The sequence below is a fragment of the Protomyctophum parallelum genome (assembly GCF_964188405.1).
Source record: "Protomyctophum parallelum genome assembly, chromosome: 12".
Classification (NCBI taxonomy): Eukaryota; Metazoa; Chordata; class Actinopteri; order Myctophiformes; family Myctophidae; genus Protomyctophum; species Protomyctophum parallelum.
Window position 1 is genome coordinate 11,786,340 of NC_139712.1, and position 23,186 is coordinate 11,809,525.

Here is a 23,186-nt window from a genome sequence, read left to right on the forward strand (position 1 = left end):
AATGAGTTAATCAGACCAGTGTGTGTCCAGTGGAAACCTCGTATGAATCTGATCTCAGGTCAGAATGGGTTAAGTGTGAAACGGCAACCAAGAACAGAGCCTTTCTAATGGTTCAAACGGTGTTTGAATTCGTCACACTGTAATCACAGTTAAAATTGGGATGTTTTAAGCCGACGCTCAAACACACACGCACGCACACGCACGCACACGAAAAACACCGATCTACAAGCTCACAAGTTCACAACGCATGACGAAGAGCTGTTCCTTAATTGCCTGGATGTATGTGATCCCATTGCCCAGAGGTTCCGTCCATGTCTCCTCTCATTTGCCAGCCATACCAGTGGTTATCAAAGTGCGGTCCGGGGACCCCCAGGGGTCCTTGAGGGGTTGCTAGGGGGACCATGATTATTTAATCCTATTGGCTAGGCTTTAAACAGCCATAACTCCAGTTTTCAGCATGCTAAAGGTCCCAGACCTCATGGGTGGTCTAACAGCATGCTAAAGGTCCCAGACCTCATGGGTGGTCTTACAGCATGCTAAAGGTCCCAGACCTCATGGGTGGTCTAACAGCATGCTAAAGGTCCCAGACCTCATGGGTGGTCTTACAGCATGCTACAGGTCCCAGACCTCATGGGTGGTCTTACAGCATGCTAAAGGTCCCAGACCTCATGGGTGGTCTTACAGCATGCTAAAGGTCCCAGACCTCATGGGTGGTCTTACAGCATGCTAAAGGTCCCAGACCTCATGGGTGGTCTTACAGCATGCTAAAGGGGCCCAGACCTCATGGGTGGTCTTACAGCATGCTAAAGGTCCCAGACCTCATGGGTGGTCTTACAGCATGCTAAAGGTCCCAGACCTCATGGGTGGTCTTACAGCATGCTAAAGGTCCCAGACCTCATGGGCGGTTTTACGGACCAATTTCATAAAATAATAATTCCTACTCGGTTTGACTGATTGCCGTCAAACTCCTCCCACAACTCTATGAGGGGGGGGGGGGGGGGGGTGGAGTTAGATGGTGCAACCCGGAAGGGGATCTGTTTGACCAGGAAGCGGTCGCAGAGGAATGGAAAAGGTAAAGACATTTTCTCTTCTAGTTCTGTTTTATATTTCTGTCTTTCAGCTACTAAAGCACCGCCAGCACCGCCAGGCAGAGGATTAAGACGTGGGATCTTTACTGTCATGGTGATCGTAGCAATAGTAGCACTTGGAGTTTTTTTCCTCAGGAACAGGAAACCTCGTAAGTATTTAGAGTGGAACGAGAGACCTAGTATTTAAGTGATTTATAATGGAACAAGACACCTAGTATTTAAGTGATTTATAATGGAACAAGAGACCTAGTATTTAAGTGATTCATAATGGAACAAGACACCTAGTATTTAAGTGATTCATAATGGAACAAGACACCTAGTATTTAAGTGATTCATAATGGAACAAGAGACCTAGGGCTGTATTTTGCGTGTCTTAAGTACCAGGTCTTATTCCCTAACTTGAGTAAACTAAAGACCTGGAGGCATGGTCAACGCTCTTTGGCCACTCAGAATAGCCAAATGGCATTGATCACGCCTCCAGGTCTTTAGTTTACTCAAGATAGGGAATAAGACCTGGTACTTAACACAAACTAAAAGTACTATTTGGTACTTGGTATCGGCGAGTAAAATAATTATAATTAAGTACTGGTACTCTGCCTTACTGTGTAGGGGAGGTTCTATAGGGGGCTGTCATACTGTGTAGGGGGGGTTCTATAGGGGGCTGCCATACTGTGTAGGGGGGGTTCTATAGGGGGCTGTCATACTGTGTAGGGGGGGGTTCTATAGGGGGCTGTCATACTGTGTAGGGGGGGTTCTATAGGGGGCTGCCATACTGTGTAGGGGGGGTTCTATAGGGGGCTGCCATACTGTGTAGGGGGGTTCTATAGGGGCTGCCATACTGTGTAGGGGGGGTACTATAAGGGGCTGTCATACTGTGTAGGGGGGTTCTATAGGGGGCTGTCATACTGTGTAGTATAACATATTGTTAAAAAATAATAATACATATTTGGCCCCATGTTCGATTGTCCCCGCCCCCCTGTCAAAAACAGCTAAAATAGCTCAAATGAAAGATTAAAAATATAAATAAAATAACACTCATCTTTTACTTTCTCTAAAAACAACCTAAAACATGAACCTGAAAAAAACTAAAGTTGTCCTTTAACCCATTTTGGGCGGGAACCCTTTTTGGTGTTTTAAGCATTACGTTACGCTTTAGCTATTGAAAAATTGCAGATCTACAACTTGTAGGTCTGCTATGAACTTGTAGGTCTGCTATGAACTTGTAGGTCTGCTATGAACTTGTAGGTCTGCTATGAACTTGTAGGTCTGCTATTTTTTAAAGATCTTGAAAATGTGCCTCAATTCTTTGAACATAATATTCCCTGGAACATCATATTTTCAGATGGGGGTCGCCGGCCAATTACATATAATTTTTGGGGTCCTTGACATGAAATATTGAGAACCACTGATATAGAAAGTTTTTCGGAAGTAAATAAATGTGTTAAGTGATTTGTAATAGTTTATAATAAGATCAATCAATTAATTTATGTAACTATAATGAATGATAAATCTATATCAATACAAATAATACATTTATGTATCTGTGATAACTATGCTGGGGGGAAAAAAATCTAAAATCTCACTGACCAATCACTGTCTCACATCTCACTAACCAATCACTGTCTCACATCTCAGCTGTGACAGAAGACGTAGAGATGCTGGAAAGACGAGACAGAGCTGCCAAACTGAGAGGTAAGGGGTGTGCGTGTGTGTGTGTGTGTGTACGTGCGCGCCTGTGCACATCTTCGTGTGTGTGTGTGTGTGTGTGTGTGTGTGTACATGCATCTGCTTGTGCACATCTTCGTGTGTGTGTGTGTACGTACGCGCGCGTGTGTGTACGACTGTACGTGCCTGTGCACATCTTCATGTGTGTGTGAACAGGCATGTACGACGTGCATGTGTCCGTGCACATCTTCGTGTGTGTGTGTGTGTGTGTGTGTGTGTGTGTGTGTACGTGCGTGCACCCGTGCACATATTCGTGCGTGTGTGTGTGTACGTGCATGTGCGTGTGCCTGTGCACATCTTCATGTGTGTGTCTGTGTGTACGTGCGTGTGTGCACATCTTAATGTCTGTGTGTGTACGTGCCCGTGCACATCTGTGTGTGTGTGTACGTGCGTGTGCCTGTGAACATCTGTGTGTGTGTGCTTGTGAGCGACATATGACAAAGTGGAAATGCTTTGTTCGCTCCAGGTCTGTTGAAGAGAACACCAGGATATCGTCACATCACTGACTATGAAAAGCAGCTTCAACGCAACATGAACAGCACATATCTGAGGGTAGAACTGGGCACACAGTCTGAGGTCGTGTTTGAAAACGTCTTCATCCCGCTCTACAATGTAGACATCGAAAGAACAGACATCCACAGCCATCATGAGGTCAGACAGATGGAGATGAAGAAGGCAGGAGAGGGAACAGAAATCCACCTGGGTCAGATGTTCAAAGACCTTTCTGGACTGATCATAAGAACAGTGCTGACCGTTGGCTGTGCAGGGATTGGCAAAACGTTCCTCGTACACAAATTTGTGTCTGACTGGGCCAAGAGATGTTTCCCCCAAGACCCACACCTCGTGTTCCCGCTCAAGTTCCGCCAGTTAAATATGCTCAAGGGAAAAAGGTTTACTTTGGCACAGCTAATTCACCGCTGCATCGCGGAAACCAGATTTATTGAGGAAGACGTTCTTAATCATATCTTCACTGAATTGCAGACGGCAAGAGACTACAATGACCTCCCCTTCAAAGTCATGTTTGTTCTGGATGGTTATGATGAAAATAATTTCCAGTTCGATTTCAAAACAGAAATTGGCCTCATGAATGTCAACGACTCTTACCCAGTGAAAGATCTCCTTCTAAACCTCATCAAGGGAGAGCTCCTCCCCTCTGCTCGCGTCTGGATAACCTCACGACCTGTAGCAGCCAATCAGATCCCTAAGGAGTTTGTAAACAGGATGACAGAAGTACGAGGGTTCATCAGAGATGACCAGAAGAAGGAGTTCTTCGAGAAGACGTTCAGTGATGAGACCCAGGCCAGCTCAATCTTCTCACAGATCAAAGAATCAAAGACCCTCCTCACCATGTGTGAAATCCCAGTCTTCTGTTGGATCCTTGCTACCGTTGTGAAGAACATGGTGAAGAACATGGGGACGACAGTCAGGCTGCCCAAAACCCTGGTTGAGCTGTTCTGCCACTTCCTGATGGGTGAGATACTGCGGGAGAATCCTAAACAAGGCGAGGCAGACAAAAATAAACTCATAAAGTATGCAGGAGAAGTTCTTCTGAAGCTGGGCAAGCTGGCGTTTCACCAACTGGACAAAGGCAACATCATTTTCTATGAGGAGGACCTGAAGGCGTGTGGTCTTGATGTGAATGTGGACTTGAAGAACTTGGGCTTTTGCACAAAGTTCTTCAAAGAAGACGATGTGTTCTTCCTCCAAACGGTTTACTGCTTCGTTCATCTGAGCTTCCAGGAGTTTCTGGCTGCAGTCTACCTGTCCCACTGTTTCACTCAGAAGAACACGGAGGTCCTGAAGACATTCCTGGGAGATGATGGTGACAACAGTGACATTTCCCTGTCTGACTTCCTGAAGGCTGCTATGAAGAAACCCCTGAAGAGTGAGAGTGGTCAACTGGACCTCTTTGTCCGTTTCCTTCATGGTCTCTCACTGCAGTCCAACCAGAGTCTGTTAGGAGGTCTGCTGGGTCAGAGAGAGAACAGTCCAGAGGAGATCCAGAGAGCCATCAGCAACCTGAAGAAGATGAATGATCGTGATGCCTCTCCTGACAGATGTATCAACATCTTCCACTGTCTGATGGAGATGAACGACCCGTCAGTCAGTCAGGGGATCCAACAGTACCTGGAGTCAGAGAACAGCTCAGGGAAGGAACTCTCTGTGCCCCAGTGTTCAGCTCTGGCATCCATGCTGCTGATGTCAGAGGAGGTTCTGGAGGAGTTGGACGTGCAGAAATACAACGCACCAAACGATGGGCGAAGGAGACTGGTCCCAGCTGTGAGGAACTGCAAAACGGCCAGGTTAGTAGTCATAAGAATATAATCATGTTAGAGCAGCTTTCATTCATGTGTGTGTGCTTGTGTGTACTATTTACCAGTGTCATTAGTTATTCTACAATGAACACAGACTATATAATGATAAATGGACCGTACCATTAGTGAAGGGGTGTACAGAGGATGGTCTTTTAAACAATGAGCTTGGTCATTACGTTTACACTTTACTTAATACATTTAAATGTAAGTTCCACGATTTCCATCTATCTTCCACTTCTCTGTTCTCTGTTCTTACTGACATCCTGCTAATGTCTGAAGAACTAGATTGAAGATCTTTTAGGTGCCTTTCACACCTAACGTTTGCTTACAAGGTCTGGATCAAGGATCAAATGTTTGCATTGTTGCATTTTGCATTAGGTCTGCTTAGCGTTCACAGAGGACTTTGTTAAGCAAACCAAAATATTTAACAAATGTCATGCGGTCGTACAGGCTGTTCATCTGTTGACAGAACATTTCTTCACTTCACTGTCAGAGTGGAGCAACAGCAGCGAGTTGTTATTTTCATTATTTAATGTTTGTATTTGATTAAAATGAGTGGAATGTTATGAGAACATTTAAATTCAATATGCCTCTTATTTGCTTAGTCAGAAAAGTATCCACACACACACATTTCAGACCGCTCCACAGGGAACCTCTTTGACAGTGAACGTGGTCTGTTCTGTTTTGATAATCTCTGATTTTACATTTAATCTGTAATTACAGATTTGCTGGCTGTGGCCTCAAGGAGGAACACATTGAAGTTGTGGCTTCAGCTCTCAGCTCCAATCCGTCCCATTTGAGAGAACTGGACTTGAGTGGAAACGTCTTGAAGGATTCCGGAGTGGATCTCATCTGTGCTGCACTGAAGAGCCCAAACTGTTGTCTGGAGATTCTCAGGTCAGATTAATTTACCATTTTTATTTTTATTTGGTTACGTTCTGTTATAGTAAGTGATTATAATGCAGTTATTATGGAGGTGGTACTTTATTTGAAGTGTGCATAAGGTTTGATATCATGGTAACTCACACTGACCGTAATATTGATAAGATACAGTGACTAATGTATCTAGTCTTTATGCTGAGATACTACATTTAACCCATTTTGGGCGGGAACCCCTTTTGGTGTTAGCATTGTTATGCTTTAGCTATTGAAAAATAGCAGATCTACAAGCTCATAGCGCGCCACTTACGAGCTTGTAGGTCTGCTATTTTTGGAAAAGAAATCGAAGAACGACTGACTGACATAGCTTTTTCAGAAAACTGTCAGGATGTAGAAGACATTTTTAGAATCTGATCATCCCCTAGTTTTGAATGATATTTATATTAATGTTAATTCTTAATTGGTGTTGAGTATCAGGGACGTAACTAGACATCAGTAAGCCCCCGCACAGGCTGGTCAGCCCCCGACAGTTTGATCAAAATGCACAAAACGTTCTAAACATGAACTTTGGATCAATATCTAAAAACCCAGTGGGAGAGAAGACTTTATGTGGAAAACTTATGCTGCATGAGCCAACGGAAATTGTGTGGCAGGAATATGTATTTTCTTCGTCTTAAAATCTCCCTCTCTTTCTCTCTCCCCCTCCTCATCTGGTTGTATTCTTCATTTAGTCTGAAGAACTGCTGGTTGTCGGAGAGAAGCTGTGAAGTTCTGGCCTTGGCTCTCGCCTCCAATCCTTCCCATTTGAGAGAATTAGACCTGACTTTGAACAACCTGCAGGACTCTGGAATTGAGCTTCTATGTGCCGGAGTGAAGAGTCCACATTGTCACCTGCAGACTCTGAGGTAAATTATTCTGTGTGGATCTGTACTGCAGACTCTGAGGTAAATAGAGTTTTATTCTGTGTGGATCTGTACTGCAGACTCTGAGGTAAATAGAGTTTTATTCTGTGTGGATCTGTACTGCAGACTCTGAAGTAAATAGAGTTTTCTCTGTACTGGAGCATCAACAGCAGTTTGTTAATGTACGGATATTATAAACTAAGTTATCCCTATGCTTTTGGTCCCAATTTATGAACCTTAAACATAACATTAGCTTAACTAAAAGCCCTCCACATGGGGGAGTATACAGTTGGACATCAATGGTATTACTCAACCAATACAATCACACAATATTGCCAAACTTGTATAAACAACGATTCGTCATTTATTTATAAAACACAGTCATACACAAACATACACACTCTAACTATACTGTGTACAGTTTCCTAGACCGACCCGTGTCCACTCTACACGTGGTTGATTTAGCATTTATTTAACATGAGCTCCAGTAGTAGCAATAGCAGCAGTAGTAGGTAATATACTCAAACACAAGCACAAAAAAAAAACACTATAAACATCGGACATAACGACTGCGTAACAATAATAAATGAGTATAATATAATGGTAATTACGTCAACAAGTATATTTTCATGGACATTTAAACTCCGTACTCACACACTGGACCGTCCACTCTGTAAACTTTCTCCGACTGACCACAGCCAGCTTATTTAGTATAAAGTACGAGACCTCGTCTCAACCACAAGAGGTCCTCGTCCACCCATGATTAACCAAACAGTTAAAGTGTCGATATCTCTGCAGGTTGTCAGGCTGTGCGATCACAGAGAAAGGCTGTTCTTCTCTGGCTTCAGCTGTAGCCCTCAACCCCTCCTCCCATCTGAAGCATGTGGACCTCAGCTGTAACCACCCAGGAGGAGATGCTGAGCAGACGCTGCTCTCTGCTGGACTGGAGACTGTCAAGTGAGTCGACTTGGACTGTGTCCATCCATCTTGGTTTTTCTAAGGCTGTCAAAGTTAACATGTTAATCGTGCGTCAACACAAATTCATTTTAACGGCGTTAATTGAATTAACATGTGATTTACGCAATGCACGGTGAAGTTTGAAAGAGAGGTTGAGAGTCTGAGACACATGCATGTTGCTGTTTTCTACTGGCCAAGTAGCCCCGCCTCTGAATCCACTCTGCTCCGACCAATCAGTCAGCAGAACTAAAGCTAAAGCAATCGGTGCAACCAGCACTAAAGCAGTCGGTGCAACCAGCACTAAAGCAGTCGTTGCAACCAGCACTAAAGCAGTCGGTGCAACCAGCACTAAAGCAGTCGGTGCAACCAGCACTAAAGCAGTCGGTGTAAATGTTACCCCCCTGTTTAGCCGACGACAACGGAAATCTAAAAATGTTAACTCGCGATCTAAATCATTCCGCTTAATTCTAAGAAAAGATTATGTGTTAGACGGGCCCCCGCTGTCCAGTCTCTAGTCGCAATGTTTTGGCTACATTTAGCTGCTACAGCCACATCCGGTCCGTCGGTAAAAGTGCTCCGTGTTTATAAATCACTGGGCACATTTTATTAATGGATTAAATAACCCTGATAGAGTAATTTTATTAATGGATTAAATAACCCTGGTAGAGTCTGGAGTAGAGAATGGATTAAATAACCCTGGTATTAATGGATTAAATAACCCTGGTAGTGTCGCTGCGAATGGGCAGACAAGTTGTGATTCTTGTATATTTAATTTGCTGCGGTTTGTCTTCACACTGCGCTGTCATCGCAGCAGAGAACTTTATCAATGTGTTCAATATATAAATAATACTGATAATCACAGTCATCGCAGCAGAGAACTTTATCAATGTGTTCAATATATAAATAATACTGATAATCACAGTCATCGCAGCAGAGAACTTTATCAATGTGTTCAATATATAAATAATACTGATAATCACAGTCATCGCAGCATGAACTTTATCAATGTGTTCAATATATAAATAGTCCTGATAATCCTCTCTACTGTAGAGTGTGCTGACCATATATGGAGTTCCTTCCTGTCCCCAGTTAAACCCTGGGGTCAAAAAACCTTAGGTTTCGTTTTTGGCTAGGTGGCCCAGCCTTCATCCAATCAGGATAGAGAGGGGCCTTCCGCCAACCAAGGGGCGGGCCTTGGTGTGCATGCTGTTGGCCAGTTGCGTGTCCCCCCCCCCCCCCCCCCACTGTAGAGCGTGCATGTGCACATCTTGTTACCGGGGCGGACCAGGGTTTTTTACAAAGCACCCAAATCACTGAATGCTCCTTTAAACAAAATTAAGAAAGTCTCCAGCACTTGGATCCCCGCACACAGTGACAGCCCTCCATGTTTACAGACAGACAGACAGACAGACAGACAGACAGACAACTCTGTACACTGCAGTGTTTTTATGTGTTAACTTAATGTGCTCATCTGACCATATTTTCGGTCTCCTCATTCGATCACGTCTATTCACGGTAACGGGACATCTCGCTGCGTAAAATATCCCTTCTCCGTCTCCAACTTTACTCCTCATGCATCCGCCACATTGTCTGCTTCATTTCCTTTATTTGATGTGATTCAATCCCACCTGAACCAAATTGAAATCAAGTGCAATTGGAACTGTTATTGTTTTAATGTTAATTCATCTTATGCCATACTAAATGCATACTAAATGCATCCAAATACTAAATCCATCCATCCATCCATATTCAATCGCTTATCCGTAGTCGGGTCGCGGGGGCAACGGCTCCACCCGCGAGCTCCAGACTTCCCTCTCCAGAGCAACATTAGTGACTTCCTCCTGGGGGATCCCGAGACGTTCCAAGGCCAGTGAGTCGATGTGTTTCCTCCAACTGCGCCTTGGTCTGCCCCGGGGTCTCCTCCCAATGGGACGTGGTCCTTGGTCTGCCCCGGGGTCTCCTCCCAGTGGGACGTGATCCTTGGTCTGCCCCGGGGTCTCCTCCCAGTGGGACGTGGTCCTTGGTCTGCCCCGGGGTCTCCTCCCAGTGGGACGTGGTCCTTGGTCTGCCCCGGGGTCTCCTCCCAGTGGGGACCTCAATACAAAATACTGAAATGCAATAATAAATACTAAATGCAATACTAAATACTAAATGCAATACTAGATACTAAATGCATACTAAATACTAAATACATACTAAATACTAAATAATAAATGCAATACTAAATGCATACATACTAAATACAATAGCTTTATGCCAGTGGTTTTCATTTATTTATTTGGCATCTGAGCCACGGACCACCATTTGATGACATTTAGCCTCTCAGACCCATTTGAGCCATGGACCACCATCTGATGACATTTAGCCTCTCAGACCCATTTGAGCCACGGAACCACCATTTGATGACATTTAGCCTCTCAGACCCATCTGAGCCACGGACCACCATTTGATGTCATTTAGCCTCTCAGACCCATCTGAGCCACGGACCACCATCTGATGACATTTACTGTAGCCTCTCAGATCTAAAACATAACATATTTTGTTGTAGAGAAACAGGCAAACGTTGATCTAAATAACAATTCTTCTACATTCTCTAATTGTTGAGACTTCTTTTAAATTAATTAATGCAGATGTTTAACAGTAATTTAACTCTTGAGAGCGTAAATCCACTGTGTTACCAACTGTCCATCATTTAGCTGGGGACCACCTGGAGCCCCCTTAGCCCATTTAGGCCTTGTGTCGAAAGTAATAAAATGTCTTCTAAATCATGACAGTTTTCTGAAAAACCTATATATCAGTGGTTCGCTCTGAAATAATATATATTCAAAGATTTGCACCGCATTTTCACGATTTTTCAAAAATAGAAGATCTACAAGCTCGTAGCGCGGTAGATCTGCTATTTTTCAATAGCTAAAGTAGGCCTATAACATAATGCCATTTAGGCCTGACGTTGAAAAAATAGCAGACTTACAAGCTCATAGCGGCGGCGCGCTATAAGCTTGTAGATCTGCTATTTTTCAATAGCTAAAGTATAACATAATGCTTAACCCATTTAGGCCTGACGTCAAAAAAAAAAAAAAGTTCGCTCTGAAAAAATATATATTCAAAGATTTGTGCCATATTTTTACGATTTTTCAAAAATAGCAGACCTACAAGCTCGTAGCGCGCCACTCTGTGGCGCACTATAAGCTTGTAGATCTGCTATTTTGCAATAGCTAAAGTATAACATAATGCCATTTAGGCCTGATGTTGAAAAAATAGCAGACCTACAAGCTCATGGCGCGCGGTGCGCTATAAGCTTGTAGATCTGCTATTTTTCAATAGCTAAAGTATAACATAATGCTTAACCCATTTAGGCCTGACGTCAAAAAAATAAAAAAAAACGTTCGCTCTGAAAAAATATATATTCAAAGATTTGTGCCACATTTTCACGATTTTTCTAAAATAGCAGACCTACAAGCTCGTATAGCGCGCCGCACTATAAGCTTGTAGATCTGCTATTTTGCAATAGCTAAAGTATAACATAATGCGTGTCATATCATTATGCCATATCAAATGCATACTAAATACTAAATGCATCCAAATACTAAATCCATCCATCCATCCATATTCAATCGCTTATCCGTAGTCGGGTCGCGGGGGCAACGGCTCCACCAGCGAGCTCCAGACTTCCCTCTCCAGAGCAACATTAGTGACTTCCTCCTGGGGGATCCCGAGACGTTCCAAGGCCAGTGAGTCGATGTGTTTCCTCCAACTGCGCCTTGGTCTGCCCCGGGGTCTCCTCCCAGTGGGACGTGATCCTTGGTCTGCCCCGGGGTCTCCTCCCAGTGGGACGTGGTCCTTGGTCTCCCCCGGGGTCTCCTCCCAGTGGGACGTGATCCTTGGTCTGCCCCGGGGTCTCCTCCCAGTGGGACGTGGTCCTTGGTCTGCCCCGGGGTCTGCTCCCAGTGGGACGTGCCTCGAGGACCTCAATACAAAATACTGAAATGCAATAATAAATACTAAATGCAATACTAAATACTAAATGCAATACTAGATACTAAATGCATACTAAATGCATACTAAATACTAAATACATACTAAATACTAAATAATAAATGCAATACTAAATGCATAAATACTAAATACAATAGCTTTATGCCAGTGGTTTTCATTTATTTATTTGGCATCTGAGCCACGGACCACCATTTGATGGCATTTAGCCTCGCAGACCCATTTGAGCCACGGACCACCATCTGATGACATTTAGCCTCTCAGACCCATCTGAGCCACGGACCACCATCTGATGACATTTACTGTAGCCTCTCAGATCTAAAACATAAAATATTTTGTTGTAGAGAAACAGGCAAACGTTGATCTAAATAACAATTCTTCTACATTCTCTAATTGTGGAGACTTCTTTTAAATTAATTAATGCAGATGTTTAACAGTAATTTAACTCTTGAGAGCGTAAATCCACTGTGTTACCAACTGTCCATCATTTAGCTGGGGACCACCTGGAGCCCCCTTAACCCATTTAACCCATGTCGAAAGTAATAAAATGTCTTCTAAATCATGACAGTTTTCTGAAAAACCTATATTTCTACAGTATATCAGTGGTTCGCTCTGAAATAATATATATTCAAAGATTTGCACCGCATTTTCACGATTTTTCAAAAATAGAAGATCTACAAGCTCGTAGCGCGGTAGATCTGCTATTTTTCAATAGCTAAAGTATAACATAATGCCATTTAGGCCTGACGTTGAAAAAATAGCAGACCTACAAGCTCATAGCGCGCGGCGCGCTATAAGCTTGTAGATCTGCTATTTTTCAATAGCTAAAGTATAACATAATGCTTAACCCATTTAGGCCTGACTAAAAAAAAAAAAAAAAAACGTTCGCTCTGAAAACATATATATTCAAAGATTTGTGCCACAATCTCACGATTTTTCAAAAATAGCAGACCTACAAGCTCGTAGCGCGACACTCTGTGGCGCACTATAAGCTTGTAGATCTGCTATTTTGCAATAGCTAAAGTATAACATAATGCGTGTCATATCATTATGCCATATCAAATGCATACTAAATACTAAATGCATCCAAATACTAAATCCATCCATATTCAATCGCTTATCCGTAGTCGGGTCGCGGGGGCAACGGCTCCACCAGAGAGCTCCAGACTTCCCTCTCCAGAGAAACATTAGTGACTTCCTCCTGGGGGATCCCGAGACGTTCCAAGGCCAGTGAGTCGATGTGTTTCCTCCAACTGCGCCTTGGTCTGCCCCGGGGTCTCCTCCCAGTGGGACGTGATCCTTGGTCTGCCCCGGGGTCTCCTCCCAGTGGGACGTGATCCTTGGTCTGCCCCGGGGTCTCCTCCCAGTGGGACGTGGTCCTTGGTCTGCCCTGGGGTCTCCTCCCAGTGGGACGTGGTCCTTGGTCTGCCCGGGGTCTCCTCCCAGTGGGACGTGGTCCTTGGTCTGCCCCGGGGTCTCCTCCCAGTGGGACGTGATCCTTGGTCTGCCCCGGGGTCTCCTCCCAGTGGGACGTGATCCTTGGTCTGCCCCGGGGTCTCCTCCCAGTGGGACGTGGTCCTTGGTCTGCCCCGGGGTCTCCTCCCAGTGGGTGGTTTACAACCTTTTTCATATCAAAGACCATTATTTATTTGGCATTTGAGCCACGGACCACCATTTGATCACATTTAGCCTCTCAGACCCATCTGAGCCACGGACCACCATTTGATGACATTTAGCCTCTCAGACCCATCTGAGCCACGGAACCACCATTTGATGACATTTAGCCTCTCAGACCCATCTGAGCCACGGACCACCATTTGATGACATTTACTGTAGCCTCTCAGATCTAAAAGATAAAATATTTTGTTGTAGAGAAACAGGCAAACGTTGATCTAAATAACAATTCTTCTACATTCTCTAATTCTGGAGACTTCTTTTAAATTAATTAATGCAGATGTTTAACAGTAATTTAACTCTTGAGAGCGTAAATCCACTGTGTTACCAACTGTCCATCATTTAGCTGGGGACCACCTGGAGCCCCCTTAACCCATTTAACCCATGACGAAAGTAATAAAATGTCTTCTAAATCATGACAGTTTTCTGAAAAACCTATATTTCTACAGTATATCAGTGGTTCGCTCTGAAATAATATATATTCAAAGATTTGCACCGCATTTTCACGATTTTTCAAAAATAGAAGATCTACAAGCTCGTAGCGCGGTAGATCTGCTATTTTTCATTAGCTAAAGTATAACATAATGCCATTTAGGCCTGACGTTGAAAAAATAGCAGACCTACAAGCTCATGGCGTGCGGCGCGCTATAAGCTTGTAGATCTGCTATTTTTCAATAGCTAAAGTATAACATAATGCTTAACCCATTTAGGCCTGACGTCAAAAAACCAAAAAAAACGTTCGCTCTGAAAAAATATATATTCAAAGATTTGTGCCACATCTTCACGATTTTTCAAAAATAGCAGACCTACAAGCTCGTAGCGCGCCACTCTGTGGCGCACTATAAGCTTGTAGATCTGCTATTTTGCAATAGCTAAAGTATAACATAATGCGTGTCATATCATTATGCCATATCAAATGCATACTAAATACTAAATGCATCCAAATACTAAATCCATCCATCCATCCATATTCAATCGCTTATCCGTAGTCGGGTCGCGGGGGCAACGGCTCCACCAGAGAGCTCCAGACTTCCCTCTCCAGAGCAACATTAGTGACTTCCTCCTGGGGGATCCCGAGACGTTCCAAGGCCAGTGAGTTGATGTGTTTCCTCCAACTGCGCCTTGGTCTGCCCCGGGGTCTCCTCCCAGTGGGACGTGGTCCTTGGTCTGCCCCGGGGTCTCCTCCCAGTGGGACGTGGTCCTTGGTCTGCCCCGGGGTCTCCTCCCAGTGGAACGTGGTCCTTGGTCTGCCCCAGGGTCTCCTCCCAGTGGGTGGTTTACAACCTTTTTCATATCAAAGACCATTATTTATTTGGCATTTGAGCCACGGACCACCATTTGATGACATTTAGCCTCTCAGACCCATCTGAGCCACGGACCACCATTTGATGACATTTAGCCTCTCAGACCCATCTGAGCCACGGAACCACCATTTGATGACATTTAGCCTCTCAGACCCATCTGAGCCACGGACCACCATTTGATGACATTTACTGTAGCCTCTCAGATCTAAAACATAAAATATTTTGTTGTAGAGAAACAGGCAAACGTTGATCTAAATAACAATTCTTCTACATTCTCTAATTGTGGAGACTTCTTTTAAATTAATTAATGCAGATGTTTAACAGTAATTTAACTCTTGAGAGCGTAAATCCACTGTGTTACCAACTGTCCATCATTTAGCTGGGGACCACCTGGAGCCCCCTTAACCCATTTAACCCATGTCGAAAGTAATAAAATGTCTTCTAAATCATGACAGTTTTCTGAAAAACCTATATCTCTACAGTATATCAGTGGTTAGCTCTGAAATAATATATATTCAAAGATTTGCACCGCATTTTCACGATTTTTCAAAAATAGAAGATCTACAAGCTCGTAGCGCGGTAGATCTGCTATTTTTCAATAGCTAAAGTATAACATGATGCCATTTAGGCCTGACGTTGAAAAAATAGCAGACCTACAAGCTCATAGCGCGCGGCGCGCTATGAGCTTGTAGGTCTGCTATTTTTCAATAGCTAAAGTATAACATAATGCTTAACCCATTTAGGCCTGAAAAAAACGTTTGCTCTGAAAAAATATATATTCAAAGATTTGTGCCATATTTTCATGATTTTTCAAAAATAGCAGACCTACAAGCTCGTAGCGCGCCACTCTGTGGCGCACTATAAGCTTGTAGATCTGCTATTTTGCAATAGCTAAAGTATAACTGGGGTCTCCTCCCAGTGGGACGTGGTCCTTGGTCTGCCCCGGGGTCTCCTCCCAGTGGGACGTGATCCTTGGTCTGCCCCGAGGTCTCCTCCCAGTGGGACGTGATCCTTGGTCTGCCCCGGGGGTCTCCTCCCAGTGGGACGTGCATCGAGGACCTCAATACAAAATACTTAAATGCAATAATAAATACTAAATGCATACTAAATACTAAATACAATAGCTTTATGCCAGTGGTTTTCAACCTTTTTCATATCAAAGACCATTATTTATTTGGCATTTGAGCCACGGACCACCATTTGATGACATTTAGCCTCTCAGACCCATCTGAGCCACGGACCACCATCTGATGACATTTACTGTAGCCTCTCAGATCTAAAACATAAAATATTTTGTTGTAGAGAAACAGGCAAACGTTTATCTAAATAACAATTCTTCTACATTCTCTAATTGTGGAGACTTCTTTTAAATTAATTTATGCAGATGTTTAACAGTAATTTAACTCTTGAGAGCGTAAATCCACTGTGTTACCAACTGTCCATCATTTAGCTGGGGACCACCTGGAGCCCCCTTAACCCATTTAACCCATGACGAAAGTAATAAAATGTCTTCTAAATCATGACAGTTTTCTGAAAAACCTATATTTCTACAGTATATCAGTGGTTCGCTCTGAAATAATATATATTCAAAGATTTGCACCGCATTTTCACGATTTTTCAAAAATAGAAGATCTACAAGCTCGTAGCGCGGTAGACCTGCTATTTTTCAATAGCTAAAGTATAACATAATGCCATTTAGGCCTGACGTTGAAAAAATAGCAGAACTACAAGCTCATGGCGCGCGGTCCGATATAAGCTTGTAGATCTGCTATTTTTCAATAGCTAAAGTATAACATAATGCTTAACCCATTTAGGCCTGACGTAAAAAAAAATACGTTCGCTTTGAAAAAATATATATTCAAAGATTTGTGCCATATTTTCACGATTTTTCAAAAATAGTAGATCTACAAGCTCGTAGCGCGCCACTCTGTGGCGCACTATAAGCTTGTAGATCTACTATTTTTCAATAGCTAAAGTATAACATAATGCTTAAGGACCACTCGTGGTCCCCGGACCACTGGTTGAGAACCACTGCTTTATTCAATAAATGTTTAATGGTGAATGTGAGCTGAAGAGTCTTAATGAAGTGATGCATGTTCATACTCTCTGTATCATTCAATGGTTATAGAAATGTTTTATCATTTCTTCCTACAGTGTGAATCATGGAGGAGAACACTGGATAGATCACTGGATTAATCCTCGACGCCTTTCAAGATGTGAGTGTCTGTCTGTCTGTCTGTCTGTCTGTCTGTCTGTCTGTCTGTCTGTCTGTCTGTCTGTCTGTCTGTCTGTCTGTCTGTCTGTCTGTCTGTCTGTCTGTCTGTCTGTCTGTCTGTCTGTCTGTCTGTCTGTCTGTCTGCCTGCCTGCCTGCCTGCCTGCCTGCCTGCCTGCCTGCCTGCCTCCCTCTTCATGTGTGTGTGTGTGTGTGTGTGTGTGTGTGTGTGTGTGTGTGTACGTGCGTGTGCCTGTGCACATCTTCGTGTGTGTGTGAGCGCCTGTGCACATATTCATGTGTGTGTGTGTGTGTGTAATTGTGTGTGCCTGTGCACATCTTCGTGTGTGTGTGAGCGCCTGTGCACATATTCATGTGTGTGTGTGTGTGTAATTGTGTGTGCCTGTGCACATCTTCGTGTGTGTGCGTGCCTGTGCACATCTTCACGTGTGTGTGTGTACGTGCGTGTGCCTGTGCACATCTTTGTGTGAGTGCGTGTGCCCATGCACATCTTCATGTGTGTGTGTGTGTGTGTGTGTACGTGCATGTACGTGCGTGTGCCCGTGCACATCTTTGTATGTGTGTGTGTGTGTGTGTGTGTGTGTGTACGGGCATGTATGTGCGTGCGCCCGTGCACATCTTGTGCACATCTTGTGTGTGTGTGTGTGTGTGTGTGTGTGTGTGTGTGTGTGTGTGTGTGCGTGTGTGTGTGTGTGTAAGTGCATGTACGTGGGTGTGCCCGTGCACATCTCCGTGTGTGTGTGTGTGTTTACGTGCATGTACGTGCGTGTGCCCGTGCACATCTCCGTGTGTGTGTGTGTGTGTGTGTGTGTGTGTAAGTGCATGTACGTGGGTGTGCCCGTGCACATCTCCGTGTGTGTGTGTGTGTGTGTTTACGTGCATGTATGTGCGTGTGCCTATGCACATCTTCGTGTGTCTGTGTGTGTGTGTGTGTGTGTGTGTCAGTCAGTGAATAATGTATTTAATGTTTACTGTGTTGTTTTCTCATCAGATCCCCAGCGTCTCACACTGGACCCAAACACAGCACACTGTGACCTCACTCTGTCTGAGGACAACAGGAAGGTCACATATGTGGAGGGACAGAGTCATCAGTATCCTGATCATCCTCAGAGGTTTGATGTCTATTATCAGGTTCTGAGTGCAGAGAGTGTGAGCGAACGCTGCTACTCTGAGGTAGAGTGCAGTGGATGGGTTCGTATAGCAGGGACTGACAGAAGAATCAGCAGGAAAGGACGTGGTGCTTCCTGTGGGCTTGGAGGCAGTGTGATGTCCTGGAGTCTGTGGTGTCTTGGTAACCGTTACTCTGTCTTCCACAATGGGAAGAGCACTGACCTACCTGTCTCCTGTGGACGCTCCAACGGGGTCTACAGAGTAGCGGTGTATGTGGACCGTCCCGCTGGGACTCTGTCCTTCTATGACGTGTCCTCAGAGGACACTCTGACCCACCTGCACACCTTCCAGATCACGTCCACTGAACCGCTGTGTGTTGGGTTCGAGTTGTATTCGTCTGGCTCCTCAGCGTTTCTGTGTGAGCAGAGATAGAGTCTCTATGCGACGGTCACATCAGGTCGCCATGGTTACTCCACATGTGACATCATCATCATGATGATGATGACGAGAGACAGACGGATAAGACCAGATACGTTTTTGATACAATGTGAACATTATTATTCAAAGAATCACACCTGTGTGAAGTGAGCGGCGCTCTTGACTGTCATCATGCATCATAATGAAGACAACGTCAGCCAATCAAATCATTGCATTCCGTGGTACACACACACACACACACACACACACACACACACACACAGCTGTGCCGCTCACAGGCAGCTTGTACTCACTCAAGGACCCCTGGAACCCCCTCAAGGACCCCCATCTGAACATGTTTTGTACCAGGGACCCCCCATCTGAACATGTCTTGTACCAGGGACCCCCATCTGAACATGTTTTGTACCAGGGACCCCCCATCTGAACATGTCTTGTACCAGGGACCCCCCATCTGAACATGTGTTGTACCAGGGACCCCCCATCTGAACATGTGTTGTACCAGGGACCCCCATCTGAACATGTGTTGTACCAGGGACCCCCCATCTGAACATGTGTTGTACCAGGGACCCCCCATCTGAACATGTGTTGTACCAGGGACCCCCATCTGAACATGTGTTGTACCAGGAAACCCCATCTGAACATGTGTTGTACCAGGGACCCCCTTGTAGATCTGCTATATTTTCAATAGACATTTTGGAATTGTGAAGTGGGACATTCTGCAATATGAATACTTTTACTTTCAGTACTTTAAGTACATTTTGATGCCGATACTTTTGTACTTTTACTCAAGGATATTTTCAATTCCCATTCTGACCTGAGATCAGATTCTATAAATGTCTTCTACAATCTGACAGTTTTCTGAAAAAGCTATGTTTCTATGTCAGTCGTTCTTCGATTTTTCAAAAATAGCAGACCTTCAAGCTCGTAGCGCGCCACTCGGTGGCGCGCTACGAGCTTGTAGATCTGCTATTTTTCAATAGCTAAAGCATAACATAATGCGAACATGCACCAAAAGGGGTTCCCGGCCAAAATGGGTTAATTATAGAATGATGATGTATGTAACTGATTTATGAACGGCTAAAACAGCCTGATGTCCGCAGCGACCTACATTAGATGTGTTTAAACAAGCCCCTAATAATTGTTTTGCTTTATATATATATGTATATTTTGAGATGTAATTGCTATAGTCACATTGTTGATTGCTATACATAGACTCTGTTACACAGTCCCGATCTGTGATCACCCACCGGGTGCAATTCCAAACTGGCCCCCGTAAGACCTGAATCCCACCCTGCACCCCCCCCCCCTTTTCCCCCTCACTGTATATGTTTCTTTTCCCTTTTTACCTCCTTTATGATGAATTCCTGTTTTGTTCTTTAGCTATATACAAGTGTATATTTTTACGTCTCTGAATGTTTTTGATGAATTGAACAAGGTGGACCCACTTGTAAACAAAAACATTAAACGCCATTAACAATGAACATAGTTTAATGTTTGTTTTGTCACTAACACAAAGGTGAGGTATGTCCACCATAGTTTAAATAGAGTTTAAATCTATTCTGAGTCATGTAGGCTAGAGTTTAAATCTATTCTGAGTCATGTGGGCTAGAGTTTAAATCTATTCTGAGTCACGTGGACTAGAGTTTAAATCTATTCTGAGTCATGTGGGCTAGAGTTTAAATCTATTCTGAGTCATGTGGGCTAGAGTTTAAATCTATTCTGAGTCATGTGGGCTAGAGTTTAAATCTATTCTGAGTCATGTGGGCTAGAGTTTAAATCTATTCTGAGTAATGTGGGCTAGAGTTTAAATCTATTCTGAGTCATGTGGGCTAGAGTTTAAATCTATTCTGAGTAATGTGGGCTAGAGTTTAAATCTATTCTGAGTCATGTGGGCTAGAGTTTAAATATATTCTGAGTAATGTGGGCTAGAGTTTAAATATATTCTGAGTCATGTAGGCTAGAGTTTAAATCTATTCTGAGTCATGTAGGCTAGAGTTTAAATCTATTCTGAGTCATGTGGGCTAGAGTTTAAATATATTCTGAGTAATGTGGGCTAGAGTTTAAATCTATTCTGAGTCATGTGGGCTAGAGTTTAAAGCCCACATAAAAGACGTCGCCCCCTCTTGGTGACGTACAGTACAGGTTTTCTTTTACCAACTATAGGGTGAAAGTATCAAACCGTGCTACTGCTGTTATTATCTGATACACAGACTGTACTGTTATACTGTACTGTTATACTGCTGTTATTATCTGATACACAGACTGTACTGTTATACTGTACTGTTATACTGCTGTTATTATCTAATACACAGACTGTACTGTTATACTGTACTGTTATACTGTAGGGGAGAGCCGCCAAGGATGTAACATTTTGCACATTTCATTTTTTTACTCAGAGATCCGTTTATCTACACATGTAATATTTTCAGGCAACGGACCTACACATGTCAGCTACCATAAACCACTTCAAGTTATTTTTTTGATAAAACAGGTCGGGAGTTATAAAACCGAACGTGGACGCTGTTTCAGTGTTACATTTGCTGCGCATATCAGATTAATTGTAACGGCATGCATGATAAATGTAACGACGCTAAAAAACACCATTAAACATATCGTTTTCAACTTAAAGCAATTATATTTAATTGAAGCAACTCCTTAGCATTGTTTTCATACCATGGATGTGATAAGAAAATGTATCAAAAATAAGGGAAATATTAAATAGTATCGGGTGTACCAGTTTGGGCTTTTTCTTTTTTTTTGTCAGTTCAATGGGGAAATACATTGATTAAACAAACGTTTGATTGATTGAGTTGTACAATGTTATACAACCCTAAACTAATTTTAGAATACACTACACAATACAATACAATTTTAGAACATATAATATTGGCCAATATGTCAAATATGTAAATATTACATATAATGGTATTGAATGGAAAGCGGACCATTTCTAACATGTTACAAATGGACCACTTTTGCAAGTTTTCTTTGCCGTTGCTTACAGACCAGAATGAACGTGAATTCCGTCTAAACACGATGCAAACTAATGATGAACATAAGCATGAAGACATCCATGTGGATTTTTAATCACCAACACCAAAGAAAAAAATTGTAGCACACATATACTCCAGGTGTAAAATTATACGCCTTTTGAAAAAAGTCAGTTTTTCGCCAATAACTCCCCGTTGGATAAAGGTAAACATTTCAAACTTCCTGGGCACGTAGAGTACGTTGCTGTACACATACTGACGCGATGGCGTCATGGTGGCGTTGACCAATCAAGAGATAACGTCCATGTTACAACCGTGAAGAGTTACAACCTTGGCGGCTCTCCCCTACTGTTATACTGCTGTTATTATATAATACACAGACTGTACTGTTATACTGTACTGTTATACTGTACTGTTATACTGTACTGTTATACTGCTGTTATTATCTAATACACAGACTGTTGACATTGAGTGACTGCAGTTCCTACCAGCGGTGAAATGTTCCTTTAAGTAAATGTTGTTAGTTACTTTCCTCCACTGTAAATTACACCCACCTGTTTTCAGTTGTCACTGCACACGCACACACACGCACACACACATGCACACACACACACACACACACACACACACGCACACACGCACACACACACTTGGAGGGGAAGAGGTTGCTACAATAATGTTGACGTGACTTCTTAAAACTTTGGATAAAAATACATTTTTAAAAGATGTGCTGCGGAACTGAATACGGTATTCTAAAAGTAAGCCTTTATCTACAAAATGTGTTTAGCATGTGTCTGTTACTGTTTGTGTCTGTAAACTGTGTAAATGATTTGGTCATGCTATAGTTAATGTAGGACTATTATGGTGGTAAATCACAGAGTCCTTAACCCATTCTGACCTGAGATCAGATTCTAAAAATGTCTTCTACATCCTGACAGTTTTCTGAAAAAGCTACGTTTCTATGTCAGTCGCTCTTTGATTTCTCAGAAATAGCAGACCTACAAGCTCATAGCGCGCCACTCGGTCACCTAAACGTCATCAGTGATGTTCATTGCAATGCCATTTCAATGCCATTGGTCATGATATTTGCATATAAATACCCCCCACAGAGGCTGAAGTTCACACAAATTAAAAATGTCTGGACTCTGTGCGATTTTGAACATTTTTTAATCTAAGACTTTTGACCTTTACCCTAATAAAAGTAGGTACAATAATTGTAATATATGTTTTTTTGTGATCATTAGAATGTCTAGAACATGTTTTATTCATTATTGTGAAAGATATCCCCCAAATGTAAATTATTAATTTATTATATTATTTTATAATTATTATATAATTAATTAATAATTCGTCTTAGTCCTAGTAGTTCAAAGTAGTAGTAAGGTTAAAATCTATTTTTTGCAAGTAGAAATTAATGCGGGTCTTAGAGGGTTTAAACCATAAACTGAGTTGGGTTTCCTTGTTAATAAATAAATGTTGTGCAGAGTGTCTCCGTTGGTGTTGAGAGGTGTAAGGGTCCATATACTGTTTTAAATGCTGTGGATAGTTACAATGAATACATTAATGGGTATACCCTC